General features: G+C 40.3%; 1 protein-coding gene and 1 pseudogene across 3 annotated transcripts in view; one reads left to right on the forward strand and one right to left on the reverse strand.

Moving 5' to 3' along the window:
• The window catches only part of KCNG3 (potassium voltage-gated channel modifier subfamily G member 3), a 51134-nt gene that overhangs the window by 14847 nt on the left and 21119 nt on the right, over positions 1-15168 (forward strand). The window lies entirely within an intron of this gene.
• LOC145545105 (elongation factor 1-alpha 1 pseudogene) lies at positions 9905-11276 on the reverse strand (annotated as a pseudogene). The gene has a single exon (XR_014081872.1). The product of XR_014081872.1 is annotated as an elongation factor 1-alpha 1 pseudogene (transcript).

A 15168-nucleotide genomic window follows, 5' to 3' on the forward strand; every position in this document is an offset into this window, starting at 1 on the left:
GTGGAAAGAATTCAGGATTCAGGGTCAGGAGGTCACTGGGCCTAGTTAAATGGGGCTTTCACACAGAAGGGTCTAAGGTGAGAATAAAGATGGAGCCTTCAGTGGGGAGCTAAACCAAGAATTATCTTTCCCTGTCTTAGGTCCCTTCTCACTGTCTGTTCTTTCTAGAAGTTGCTTGCATGTCTTAACTCCCTTTTAAATGAGATTCTCTGAGAACACATAGAACACTTTAAGACACATAGTTCAATACCTTGCATATGGGTAGGCACTTAGTATATATTTTAAAATGAATTATACATGCGAAAGAATCATGTAAACACAATAGCATTTTCATTTTTGACAGGAATGTGTATATTTGTATGTTGTCTTTAACCTGTAAGCAGGTTATATTTTAAGAGATAAATTGCAGATTGGTTTTATGGTTCTCCAGTCATTTATTTGTTAAATTCAACAGACATTTATTGAGCAACTGCTATGTATCTAGGGCTGTTCTAGATGCTAGGAATATAGCAGTAAACAAAACAGAGAGTCGGGCTTCCCTGATGGTCCAGTGGTTAAAAATCTGTGCCTTGTAATGCAGGGAACACTAGTTCTATCCCTGGTCTGGGACAATTCCACATGCCGTAGGACAGCTAAGCCTGTGCACCACAACTATTGAGCCTGCACTCAAGAGCCTGAGAGCTGCAACTCCTGAAGCCCACATGCTCTAGAGCCCATGCTCAGCAACAAGAGAAAGCCCACTCACAACACCGAAGACCCAGTGCGGCCAGAAATAAATCAAAACAAAGCAAGAAAAGAGAAAGTCTCTGCCCTCCAGAACCATCTATTCTACTAAATAAATATATAGCAGATGGTTATAAGTACTATGAAGAAATAAAGCAGGGTAATGGGTTTATAGAATAAGTATGAGTCATTGTCAGGAAAAGCTCCTCTGATAAGGTGATGAATGTCTGAACAAGGACCAAGAGGGATATAGGAGAAAGCTATGTAGATAACTGAGCAAGAAAGTTTCAAGCAGCGTAGCACAGTAATTGCAAACCCCTGACGGGTCTGCAAGGGAGCAGAGTGGTAGGGAATTGAGAGTGAAGAAGGAAGACTGTAGATATTGTGGAGCTTTATAGATGCACCAACTAAGAGGATTTATTTTTGATAGTCTTCTTTTTTTCAGTCAGCATGAATTCACATTTTAAAAAATCTTTTATTTATTTATTTATTCATTTTATTTTTGGTTGCCCTGGATTTTCCTTGCTCAAGTAGGAATCTCTAGTTGCAGCCAGTGGGAGCTACTCTGTCATTGCAGTGGCTTCTCTTGCTGCCGAGCATGGGCTTTAGGTGCGCGAGCTTCAGTAGTGTGGTTCATGGGCTTAGTTGCTCCTCAGCATGTGGCATCTTCTGGGACCAGGGATTGAACCCGTGTTCCCTGCATTGGCTTGTGGATTTTTATCCGCTGTACCACCAAGGAAGTCCCGAAAGGTAGATTCTTATCCGCTGGACCACCAGGGAAGCCCGATAGTCTTCTTTTATAAAAGAGAAAATGGTAAAGACTTTGGATTTGTATGTGAATGTGGGATTTTAAGCAGAAGACATAATTTCACTTAATTTTAAAAGATCACTCTGGCATCGGTGGAGGACAGATTCTAGGGATTAATGGTGAAGCCAGTGAGGCCAGTTTGGACCACATTTCACCTCAGCTCTCAAAGGACTGCCTTGAGTCCTGGGTCCAGGCTGCTAATGGCTGTGTTGGTCCAGGCTGTGGTGTCAGGGTTTTCTTTCCCATTTACTGGGCAAAGAGGATGTTGTGGTAATTGGCCAGCCTTGCCTCTGACATTTGTATGACAAGGGTCTCTACTGTGCCCCACTCAGACCTTCTTTTGCAGGACTGGTGGTGGCACACAGACAGCTCAGTTCAGGCCCACCTCCTGTTTTTGTACAGCCCCTGAGCTAAGAATGGTTTTTACATTTTTAAATGGTGGGGAAAAAATCAAAGGAAGAATACTGTTTTTTGACTCTTGGAAATTATCTGCCATTCAAATTTCAGTATCCATAAGTAGAGTTTTACTGGAGCACAGCCCTCATCGTTTCCATATCGTCTATGGCAGCTTTCCTACTACTTGGGCAGAGTTGAGTAGCTGCAGCAGAGACCATACGGCCTGCAAAACATAGAACATTCACTGTCTGGCTCTTGACAGAAGAAGTTTGCCAACTCTTGATCTAGAATGGTCTTGTCAAGGGTCTGGGCCTGTCCAGCAGGGCACCTTCAGACACGTTCCTTCCTTCAACCTAAATTTCTGTTATCAACCCTCTCAAGTCAAGCCCCAATAGGAGTCCTCCTACCTGGTGTCATTTGATTCAGTTGAACAAGACTGCATTTGGTTCAGAAACAAAGAGAAGCTTTATTTGCTGATCAAAGAGTTGAGAGCTGGGAGCTTAAGCTCTAGAGCACCCGCTCTCCCTGAAAGGCTGGGCGTGAGGCTGCTTAATAGAGATCTGGACAGCAGGGAGGGGAGGAGGTGGAGTTCTTGGAAGGCTGACTCAGATGCCCTGGTCAGGGCGCCAGATTGTAGTGCCTGCTGGGAGCAGCGTCTTTGCACACGGCCTACCGCCACTGCCGCCATATTGAATTGAGGGTTGTGTGCAGCTTCTGCACACGGTCCAAGCAGCTGAGGTGTGGGCACAGCCATTACATGCCAGGAATTCCGGTCCGAGGTGCCTGTGTCAAGGCCGCAGCACATGACACTCTGTGAGCAAGTGAAACCAGACTAAGCGCAAAGGAAAGGAGAAAAAGGTTAGCCTTTATTACCCAGATTCTATTTTTATTCCTTGGGAATTGTTACTGGGCTTTGCTTGTGACCATTGTCTCCTTTGTAAAACAAAGATGGCGATCATACCTATGTTCTTGAGAAGTGAGGATTGATGACTGATTCTTGTCTTCTAACCAGCCTGATGCCAGATGCTGCCTTTGCATCTCAGCATTGCCCACCCTGACTCTCAGATGGTTCTGTTTTCCCAAAAGACTACCCCTGTGTGTGTGCTTAGTCGCTTCAGTCATGTCTGACTCTTTGTGACCCCATGGACTGTAGCCTGCCAGGCTCCTCTGTCCATGGGAATCTCTAGGCAAGAATACTGGAGTGGGTTACCATGCCCTCCTCCGAGGGATCTTCTCGACAGGGATCGAACCCTTGTCTCTCCTGCATTGCAGGCAGATTCTTTATTGCTGAGCCACCAGAAAAGCCCTGGACTTCCCCTCCTCAGAGCTTATTGTTCAGTCACAGGAGTTCTGGTAGAGCAGGGGATTTTATTAGTATTTGTGGTTGGTGTGGGAAATCAAGTATTTATAAGTTAGGGGCTGTCTGTAGTAATTTCAGGTTACAGATTTAGATTTACTGATTTACTCTGAATTGGTAAACGTGGGAGGTGGCTCGAGATGGGATGGATGATCAAAACAGGGATTCGTGAGACAAGCAGGACCTATTAAATCAGGATGCATTTTTGTAGCAAAATAAAGTTCATGATTTTAAAGGGAATAAAATGGGAAGTACATTTTTAAAAAGGAAGTGAGTCATATTTATTAATATACCATACAACTTCGTGGACCTTGCCCTCCTCATAGTGAGGGAAGAGCCAGAGAGTCGCTGATGGATGGCGAGCCCGTGAGGTGGTGCTGCTGTAGAAGCGAGCAGAGCTGGTGTAACCTGGGGTGTTGTAGAAGGGCTTCTGCTGTAGCAGCATTCAAGTCTACACTGTATTCCCTGAATGCCAAGCACAGGAACCCAATGGGAGTGGGAGTGGCACCAAGCTGTAGCTGTATTCTCCACCACTGTGCACTCAGAGTTTACAAGAAAGCTTTACCTCATTTGTCAAGAATGTCCTTGACAGTAGTCAGAATTATTAATTTTATTACACCTTGACCCTTAAGTGTATGGGAAACTGCAGAGAGCACTTCCCCTGCCTCCTGAAACACTGTGGCTGTCGGAGGGAAAGGACTTGTACATTTAAACAAGTTGCAAGCTGACCCAGTGGCTTTTTTCATGAAATACTCGTTTTTATTAGAAAGAATGACTGACCAACCCAGCGTTATTGGGATTTGAGTGTATAGCAGGCCTTTTCTCACAAAGGAACAAGGTGAGTCTATCACGTCAAGGAAAACAGTAGACAGTACTTAGTACTTATGCTCCATCACTCAGTTATGTCTGACTCTTTACAGATCTAAGGACTATAGCCCGCCAGGGTCTTCTCTCCCAGGCAAGAATACTAGAGTGGGTTGCCGTTTCCTACTCCAGGGGATCTTCCCGACCCAGGAATCAAAAACTGCGTAGTGCTTGTTGCCAATATTAAAATTAGAGCTTTCAAGTAAAAATTAGACATTTGGAAAACTTGAATCTGCCTCTGTGTGCTTGCCAGCCTCCCAGTAACTTATCAACTTTCCTGGTGAGATTGGTGGTAATGTTAGTACATGTGATTTTGAAAAATACTACAGAGTGAAATGTGTTAGCATTTGGAAGATCTGCATAATTCAGTAACCAGTACATCCTAAATGACCAATGCCGGATGGCACACAACCATGTATGGGCAAAAGATATATTCTGAGTGTCAGAGGAACCATTGGGTTTTAATATAACTGAATAATATACTGAATAAGTTCAGTGATTTCAGTTTCCACATGGCAGCTTACCTTTAAGAAACTACCACTTTTTGAGGTTTGGTGTAGTATCAAAGAATATCTACAGTGTTGGTTAAAGCTATTAAAGTACTCTTTCCTTTTCTAACTATCTGTGTCTCTGAGGCTAAATTCTCTTCATATAGTTTAAAACAACATATATATTTTTAAAATTATTTATTTATTTGGCTGTGCTGGGTCTTCGTTGCTTTTCTGGGCTTTCTGTAGTTGTGGCAAGCAGGGGCTACTCTTTGTTGCAGTGCACGGGCTTCTCATTGTGGTGGCTTCTCTTGTTTCAGAGCCTGGGCTCTAGGCCCATGGGCTTCAGTAGTTGCAGCGTAGCATAACATGCTGATTGCAGAAATAGATTTGAGAATTCAGCTATCCTATATTAAGCCAGACATTATAGTAATTAGATTTTCAGAAAGCTAAAGCAATGCCACTTTATTCACTCCCTATTTGCTTTTGGAGAAAAGCTTTTTTTTAAAAAAAATTAAAATGTCATTTATATGTAATGGATTTGTTGTTTTAATTAAACTAATAACTAAATAGTTTTAAAAATTCCTGGTTTTAATATCCAGTATGGTACATGTTGATAGAGATAACCTACAAGAAACAAAAGCTCTTTGGGGTCCTCAGTAATTTTTAAGTGTTTAAGGGGTCCTGAGGCCAAAAAGTTTGAGAGCCACAATTTTAAAAGCATGAATTTCTAAGTTCTCAGCTTCAGTGTGTGCACTTTTTTCTTGAAAATTTTTTATTTTTTGATGTGGACCATTTTTAAAGTCTTTATTAAATTGGTTGCAATATTGCTTCTGTGTTATGTTTTGGGTGTCTTTTGTTTTTTGACTGCAAAGTATGTGGGATCTTAGCTCCCTGAGCGGGAATCAAATGCATATCCCCTGCCTTGGAAGGTGGAGTCTTAACCACTGGATGGTCAGGGAAGTCCCCAGTCTGTGCAGTCATAAAACCAATCTGCGTGAGAACATCCCCATGCTGAAGGCAGCATTGTCCTTTCACGGTTCCTTCTCCCATTTCACAAATGGAGAGCATTCCCTTTTTAGCCCTGAATCTTATTTAATAAGGTACATTGTCTCAGAGTGTAAAAAACCTATGGATGCCAATGAAAGAGACCATTCCAAATATTTTCTTTTCTTTTTTATTATGTAAGTTTCTGGTGGACAGCATTATAATCTGTATACACTACAGAGTGATCACTATAGAAGTCTACATCCATCACCATACAGTTGACCTCCTTCACCCGTTTCACCCACCCCCCAGCAAAATATTCTTTTAATGACTTTGCCTCTGCTGTTCTCTGAGAGAGGCATATGACAGTAAAGCAAAGATAACATTGGTAAGAAATACCTAGGGAATGAGTTGGGTTCATGAGAAAGTATCCAGAAGTACCTTATTTCATCCAGGCAACAGACCCCTGGCAATACTCTTCCTCAGTCCCAACTTCCCCCTCTATCAATTCCCTTTCTCTCTTCCTTCTTTTTCTCTCCTTATTCACTCCTCCTCTCTCTGCCTCTCTTTCCCTTTCTGTCTGTCTTAGAATTCAAAAGTGAGAAGCTTGTCATAGGGAAATGTATTTATACATCATTTGAATTGAAAAATAAATCACTCTGTTCCTTAAGAAAGTACAGCTGATTTGAATGATTGAATTTGCAAAGTCAACCCTCACTCTCAAAACAATTATATGGTGGGCATTTTTCATAAACTAAGCTAAGTGTGTGGTCCCAATGTTTTGATGAAAATATACTTAAACCACATAAGGTAAAAATATTTAATAACAAAGTTGTATTGACAAAGACATATTGAAATATTTAAATATCCCAACCCTCTCTAATATTATCAGATTTAGAGCTTGTGCCTCAAAGTAGCAGAGTGACCAGTGTCTTTAATAGTCACTGGATAAGTCTTGGTTTAAGTGTTTTTTATGTAGTATCTTCCAGGAAGTAAGAAAGTGAATGATTCTAATGATGGGCAACAAATTCTATTAAAAGTTAGATGGTTGTTAATTTTTTTGCTTTTAACAAATTTGAAGAACATAATTGGTTTCACAGCAGATAAATCATTAAAAATATTTTTCCAGTTAATTTTATAAATATCAATACTATAGGAAAGTTGCAAGAAAAATACAGTGAACAGTCTTACATCTTTCACCTAGATTCACCAGTTGTGAACATTTTGCTTCATTTGTTCTATTATCGTTATTACTATGCTTCCTTTGTTCTATTTATGTTCCTGTCTATAATCATTATTACTTTGCTGAAAAAGTTGCAAGTTGGTTACAAACATCTTGACACTTCATCTCTAAACACCGAAGCATGTGTCATTCCAAAACAAGGATATTTTCCCATCTAATACAGTGATCACACTTAGGACATTATTTAACGTTGATGTTTTTAGAGACCTTAGGCCAATTGTTTTGTAGTTATCTCTTAATTGGGACTCATCTGATGGTGTCATCATAATTATATTCAAATCAAACCTTCTCTGTACAAATACAGCATAGGTATAAAAATAATTTTTGATAATAGATGATTACAGATGGAACTATGATTTTTTGTATAATACTTGAGAAGAGGGAAAATTAACTTTGATACAGCTCGTTCCATTTCTGTTTAAGTAAATAAGGGTTTTCAGCCTTTTTATTTGTGAAAACAAAAATAGGAATAGATTGTTGTCATTCTACCAGTAAGAAATACTCATTTATTAATATGGATGTAAAATATCCAACTACTAAAAAGACATGACATGGGCTTCCCTTTTGGCTTAGGCAGTAAAGAGTCCGCCTGCAATGTGGGAGACCTGGATTCAATCCCTGGCTTGGGAAGATCCCCTGGAGAAGGACATGGCAACCCACTCCAGTACTCTTGCCTGGAGAATTCCATGGACAGAGGAGCCTGGTGGGCTGCAGTCTAAGGCGCTGCAAAGAGTCAGACACTAACTTTCACTTTCACTTTCAAAAAGACATGAACTAATGGAAAGGGAAAAAAAAACCTATCCATTTAATTAATAGATGAGTTTCAATAAAATTGTATTTTTTGCTTAATTATATACTAAATTTCCTAATAACTCAATAAAAAAAGGACGTTTATAGGTTATAGTCACAAATTAAGAAAATTAAGATATAAGCACATTTTTTATTGTTGCAGAGAAGTATGAAAGGATATTTAAATTTTTTCAAGCATTAAACGCCTTACATAAGAGCAATATTATGTGGGAGAAGTGGAGTGGAAGTCCAAGTTTTGTGAAAAAAGTAAAATGTATAATTTCTATCAAAGAGCTTGTTAGTATTCTTTATTTTTCATGCGAGTTGGTGGATTGTATCAAAACTATAGTACATGGATTCATTACTCTAAAAAAGTGATGGAAGTTTCATTTTTTTAAATGTCAGCATTTAAGAATATGTATGCTTTGCAATTATTTTAACTTAAAAATGGTCAAGTGTCAAAATGAAAATGTCAGAGGGGAATACATAGTTTTTCAGGGATCATGTGAGCAAAAAGTACTGTGTTCTCGTGGGCTAGAGGCAGGTGAGAGCTGCTGGTTTGGTTTGGAGCACTGCATTGCTCTATGTCAGTAAGTTGAAATAGTGTCATGAAGTGTCAGGAGATGAGGATGGTCAGGAAAGGGTGTCAGGTTGGGCAGCAGATTGCTGAGTGACAAGTAGCTTGACCTTTTCAGGAAGGGGAAAGTATGCCAAGGAAGCATTTAAACCCCAAATAATAAGACTGAATCACCTGGAAGACAACACTGAGCTCTTGGCTTTTATTAAATGCCTCTTCATAGGATAGTTCATGACAGGGTTTCATCTACCTCTTTGTTCATTTCCTTACAATGTATGTTCATTTGTGATTACTAAGGATGTGGTTGTATGATGAGATGTATAATACTTCTTTGAAGGAAAACAAATGTTGCTGGTTTTGTCGCCTTTTGTCCTTTAGAAACTCTTTGAAGCTGTATAGCTTGTCTTGTATGCCATCTTGGGAGCAACTTTACATCTGTGCCTATTTCCTTGTGTGTATGACATGAGCTTCCCTGGTGACTCAGTGGTAAAGAATCTGCCTGCCAATGCAGTAGATGCAGGTTTGATCCTAGGGTCAGGAAGATCCCCTGGGGAAGGAAATGGCAACTCACACCAGTACTCTTGCCTGGAAAATGTTATGGACAGAGGAGTCTGGCAGGCTACAGTCCATGGGGTCGCAGGAGTTGGATATGACTTAGCTACTAAACTACCACCACCACCAGGGAGGTCCCCATAATTATTTTTACAGATGTCATTTAAAAACAAGTAAGTGAAAGAGCAGAATTTTTCAGTTTCTATAAAGATAAAATTAGATTTTACTAGTTAACAGTACATTCTACAATGGGCTTTTAAAACAAATTGTTGCCATTTCTTATTTAATCTGTATAATTTATTTAAATGTTGGATGTTGTTGCTTTAACATTTTTACTGCAAATGCTCTAAGGAATTTTTTTTAACCTAGGAGATTACTGAAAATAAAGCAAAATTTAAGCATTTTTTAAAAATACAGAATTCTTTATGCCAATCAAAATGTGTTTTCTTTGAATACAATTATCCAAAACTTAAAAAGCAGAACAAATCAATCTGTGAAATAAAAGAAACACATGTTTTACAAAGGCATAAGAGAAAATTATGCATAAAACCATCATAAAGTCTTTCAGGCGTATAAAAAAGTATAGATTATAGTACATTGAACACCTGTGTACTGACCACGCAACTTAAGAAATAAAATATAAAAAATACAGTTGAAGTCTACTGGGTGCTATTTCCCCATTGAAATCCCTTCCTTTCCCACAGACAGAGCCACTTTCCTGACTTTGGTGTTACTGTTTTATGTATTTTAAAACACTTTTAATGTATACTTGTATATACATGTTTGTATTTACCCATAAAATATAGGGTTGTTCGGCATATTTATTTATTTATTTTTTTCTCATTAAACTTTTTTAAATGGGTCTCAAATTCTGTGACAGATTTTTGGTCAAGTTGTTTTCATTAAAAAGTACTGATTTTAAAAACTGATAACTTAAACTGCCACACACAAAACATATGGTCCACAAAAACATTCTTTCCTTCTGAAGGTTTTACGATGCATTGTTATCATTAACCAGTCTTTTACTATTAAACTTAAATGGCCAATTGAGACAAACAGTTCTGAGACTGTTCTTCCACCACTGATTAAGACTGGGGTGGCAGGTATTATCCCCATAGTATTCATTTAGCCTTCTGAGCTTTCTGGGAAGACTTGGTGACCTTGCCATCTCCAGCTGCCTTCTTGTCCACTGCTTTGATGACACCCACAGCGACTGTCTGTCTCATGTCACACACAGCAAAACGGCCCAGGGGAGGATAGTCAGAGAAGCTCTTGCCACACATGGGCTTGCCAGGAACCATATCAATGATGGTAGCGTCACCAGATTTCAAGAATTTAGGGCCATCTTCCAGCTTTTTCCCAGAACGACGATCAATCTTCTCCTTCAGCTCAGCAAACTTGCAAGCAATGTGAGCTGTGTGACAATCCAGCACAGGTGCATAACCAGCACTGATTAAATAATCACTTGAACTGTGAAGCCAGCAGCTTCCATGGGTAGATCATTTTTGCTGTCACCAGCCACATTGCCACAACGAACATCTTTGACGGATACGTTCTTGACATTGAAGCCCACATTGTCCCCAGGAAGGGCTCCACTCAATGCTTCATGGTGCATTTCTGCAGACTTCACTTCAGTTGTTACATTGACTGGAGCAAAGGTGACCACCATGCCAGGTTTGAGAACACCAGTCTCCACACGACCCACAGGGACAGCACCAATACCACCAATTTTATAGACATCCTGGAGAGGCAAATGCAAGGGTTTGTCAGTTGGGCGAGTTGGTGGCAGGATGCAATCCAGAGCTTCAAGCAGGGTGGTTCCGCTGGCATTGCTGTCCTTGTGGGTGACTTTCCATCCCTTGAACCATGGCATGTTAGCACTTGGCTCCAGCATGTTGTCACCATTCCAGCTAGAAATTGGCACAAATGCTACTGTGTCGGGGTTGTAGCCAATTTTCTTAATGTAGGTGCTGACTTCCTTAACAATCTCCTCGTATCTCTTCTGGCTGTAGGGTGGCTCAGTGGAATCCATTTTGTTAACTCCAACAATTAGTTGTTTCACACCCAGAGTGTAAGCCAGAAGGGCAGGCTCACGGATCTGCCCGTTCTTGGAGATACTGGCTTCAAATTCACCAACACCAGCAGCAACACTCAGGACAGCACAGTCAACCTGGGATGTCATTGTAATCATGTTTTTGATGAAGTCTCTGTGTCCTGGGGCATCAATGATGGTAACATAGTACTTGCTTGTCTCAAATTTCCACAGGGAGATATCAATGGTGATACCACACTCACATTCAGCTTTCAGTTTGTTCAAGACCCAGACATATTTGAAGGAGCCCTTTCCCATCTCGGCAGCCTCCTTCTCGAACTTTTCAATTGTTCTCTTGTCGATCCCGCCACATTTGTAGATCAGATGGCCAGTCCGTGGTAGACTTCCCTGAATCTACATGCCCAATGACAACGATGATGTGGGTCTTCTCCTTTGCCATTTTGGCTTAGGTTTAACGGTGGTTTTCACGACACCTGTGTTCTGGTAGCAAACCCGTTGCAAAAAAGCTGTTCGGCATATTTAAAACCATTTTTATACACTTGATCTTAGCCAAAAGGCTGAGAAGCGATAAAACTTTTTATAAACAGTAGTGAAATCTGTTTCTTGCCATTTTAGCTTTATGTTTCTTGAGATGTGGGTATGTTGGTATCTGTAGGTGTAGCCCTTTCATCTTGACTGTAATGTAGTGAGCATTGATTTGTTGTTCTGTCGGTGGAAACTTTGCTATTATTGTAGTGCTAGATGAAGTTTGTTCACATCTCAGTGCACATATAGGAGAATGTCATTACCGTATCTATGGAGGACTGGAGTTGCTGTATTGAAAGGTAAGCATATCTCTCTTAGATGTTGCTAATAGTCCTCCAGGGTAGCTGTACTGAGTTATTCTTTCATCAGTAGTGAATGAGTCCTATTGCTCAATCCTTGCTATTTCTACATGTTGTCAGACTTTACCACTTTGGTAATCTTGTTGGTGTGAAATAATATCTCATGTTATATTCTTTTAAAATCAATTTTATTGAGGTGCCATGCCTCCCTGGTGGCTCAGTGGTAAAGAATCCCCCTGCCAATGCAGGAGACTCAGGTTCGATCCCTGGATTGGAAAGATCCCCTGGAGAAGGAAATGACAACCCACTCCAGTATTCTTGCCTAGGAAATTCCACAGACAGAGCAGCCTGTGGGCTACAGTCCATGGGGTCTCTAGAGAGTTGGACACAGCTTAGAGATTGAACATGAGCACTGAGGTATAGTTTACATAAAATGAAATGCACCCATTTTTAAGTATACAGTTTGACGTTTGACAAATGTATATATGTGTGATTCCAATCCCAGTCAGGATATACAATGTTTCTTTCACCCTAAAATTTTCCCTTGGCCTTATTGCCATAGGCAGTGATTGCTGTAGGCAGTTTTGCCTGTTCTAGAATTTAACATGACTAGAGTTGTATGGCATGTATTCTTATGTCTGGCTTCTTTTCATGAGCATAATGTTTGCAAAAATTCATCCATACATTATTTGTAGCAGTAGTTTACCTTAAAAAATTTTTTTATTCCCTTTTTTTTTTTTTTTTTTTAGTGTTAGTCGCTCAGTCATGTCCGATTCTTTGCGACCCTATGGACTGTAGCCTGCCAGGCTCCTCTGTCCATGGTATTCTCCAGGCAAAAATACTGGAGTGGGTGGCCACTCCCTTCTCCAGGGCATCTTCCCCACTCAGGGATTGAACCTGGTCTCCTGCATTGCAGGCAGATTCTTTACCATCTGAGCCACCAGGGAAACTCTTCACTTTCTTTAAAAAAAAATTTGGGGCATGCCACATAGCATTCAGGATCTTAGTTCCCCAACCAGGAATTGAACCTACACACCTGCGTTGGCGGCTCAAAGTCTTAACCACTGGACCACCAGAAGACGTTCTAAAAATTTTTTTAGATATAATTCACATAATAAAGTTAACCATTTTAAAGTGTACAGTTTGGTTATTTTTACTGTATTCACTTTATTGTTCAATTTACAATCTTGCTACTGTTCCAGAACATTTGGTCACCCCCAAAGAAACCTCCTACCTGTTAGCAGTTCCCTCTCCTACTATCCCCTGACAACCACTAGTGTACTTTCTGTTTCTGTGGAGTTGCCTATTCTGGACACGTCATGTAAGGACTCTTTCGTGTCTGGCTTCTTTCACTTAGTTTAATGTTGTCAGGGTTCACCCATGGAGCATGTAACATCAGTACCTCATTCCTCTTTACAACTGAATAATCTGTTGTATGGTTATACCTCATTTTGTTTATCTGTTTACCAGTTGATAGACATTTGGATTATATCCACTTTTTGATTTTTATGAATAATGCTGCTGTGAACATTCATGTTACAAGTTTTTGTGTGAACATATGTTTGTGTTTCTTTTAAGTAGACATTTTGGAATGGTCATATGGTAGTTCTGTGTTTAACTTTTTGAGGAAAGCTCATTTGTTTTTATAGTATTCCTTTATGAATATACCACATTTTCTTGTCAGTTTACCACTTGATGGGCATTTACACTGCTCTTTGTTTTTAGTAATGAACATTCATGTGCAAGTTTCTTGTGGACCTCCTTTTTTTTCACTCTTGGACAAATATGTAGGAGTAGAATTGCTGGATCACAGGATAGATGTCAGTCAGTTCAGTAGCTCTGTCGTGTCTGACTCTTTGCAACCCCATGAACTGCAGCACGCCAGGCCTCCCTGTCCATCACCAACTCCCGGAGTTTACTCAAACTCATGTCCATTAGGTCGGTGATGCCATCCAACCATCTCATCCTCTGTCCTCCCCTTCTCCTCCTGCCTTCAATCTTTCCCAGCATCAGTGTCTTTTCAAATGAGTCAGCGCTTTGCATCAGGTGGCCAAAGTATTGGAGTTTCAGCTTCAGCATCAGTCCTTCCAATGAATATTCAGGATTGATTTCCTTTAGGATGGACTGGTTTGATCTCCTTGCAGTCCAAGGGACTCTCAAGAGTCTTCTCCAACACCACAGTTCAAAAGCATCAATTCTTCGGCGCTCAGCTTTCTTTATAGTCCAACTCTCACATCCATACATGACTACTGGAAAAACCATAGCCTTGACTAGATGGACCTTTGCTGGCAAAGTAATGTCTCTGCTTTTTAATATACTGTCCAGGTTGGTCATAACTTTTCTTCCAAGGAGCAAGCATCTTTTAATTTCATGGCTGCAATCACCATCTGCAGTGATTTTGGAGCCCAGAAAAATAAAGTCAGCCACTGTTTCCTCTGTTTCCCCATCTAACCATGAAGTGATGGGACCAGATGCCATGATCTTAGTTTTCTGAACGTTGAGCTTTAAGCCAACTTTTTCACTCTCCTCTTTCACTTTCATCAAGAGCTTCTTTAGTTCTTCACTGTCTGCCATAAGGGTGGTGTCATCTGTATATCTGAGGTTATTGATATCTTTCCCGGCAATCTTGATTACAGCTTGTGCTTCCTCCAGCCCAGCGTTTCTCATGATGTACTCTGCGTATAAGTTAAATAAGCAAGGTGACAATATACAGTCTTGATGTAATCCTTTTCCTATTTGGAACCACTCTGTTGTTCCATGTCCAGTTCTAACTGTGGCTTTCTGAACTGCATACAGATTTCTGAAGAGGCAGGTCAGGTGGTTTGGTATTCCCATCTCTTTCAGAATTTTCCACAGGTTATCATGATCCACACAGTCAAAGGCTTTGGCATAGTCAATAAAGCAGAAATAGATGTTTTTCTGGAACTCTCTTGCTTTTTCGATGATCCAGCCGATGTTGGCAATTTGATCTCTGATTCCTCTGCCTTTTCTAAAACCAGCTTTAACATTTGGAATTTCACGGTTCACATATTGTTGAAGCCTGGCTTGGAGAATTTTGAGCATTACTTTACTAGTGTGTGAGATGAGTGCAATTGTGAGGTAGTTTGAGCATTCTTTGGCATTGCCTTTCTTAGGGATTGAAATGAAAACTGACCTTTTCCAGTCGTGTGGCCACTTCTGAGTTTTCCAAATTTGCTGGCATATTGGGTGAGCACTTTCACAGCATCATCTTTTAGGATTTGAAGCAGCTCTATTGGAATTCCATCACCTCCACTAGCTTTGTTCGTAGTGATGTTTCCTAAGGCCCACTTGACTTCACATTCCAGGATGTCTGCCTCTAGGTGAGTGATCACACCATCATGATTATCCATGTCATGAAGATCTTTTGTGTATAGTTCTTCTGTGTATTCTTGCCACCTCTTCTGAATATCTTCTGCTTCTGTTAGGTCCATACCATTTCTGTCCTTTATTGAGCCCATCTTTGCATGAAATGTTCCCTTGGTATCT

The sequence above is a fragment of the Giraffa tippelskirchi genome, chromosome 4 (assembly GCF_054371585.1).
Source record: "Giraffa tippelskirchi isolate mGirTip1 chromosome 4, T2T-mGirTip1v1.2.pri, whole genome shotgun sequence".
NCBI lineage: Eukaryota > Metazoa > Chordata > Mammalia > Artiodactyla > Giraffidae > Giraffa > Giraffa tippelskirchi.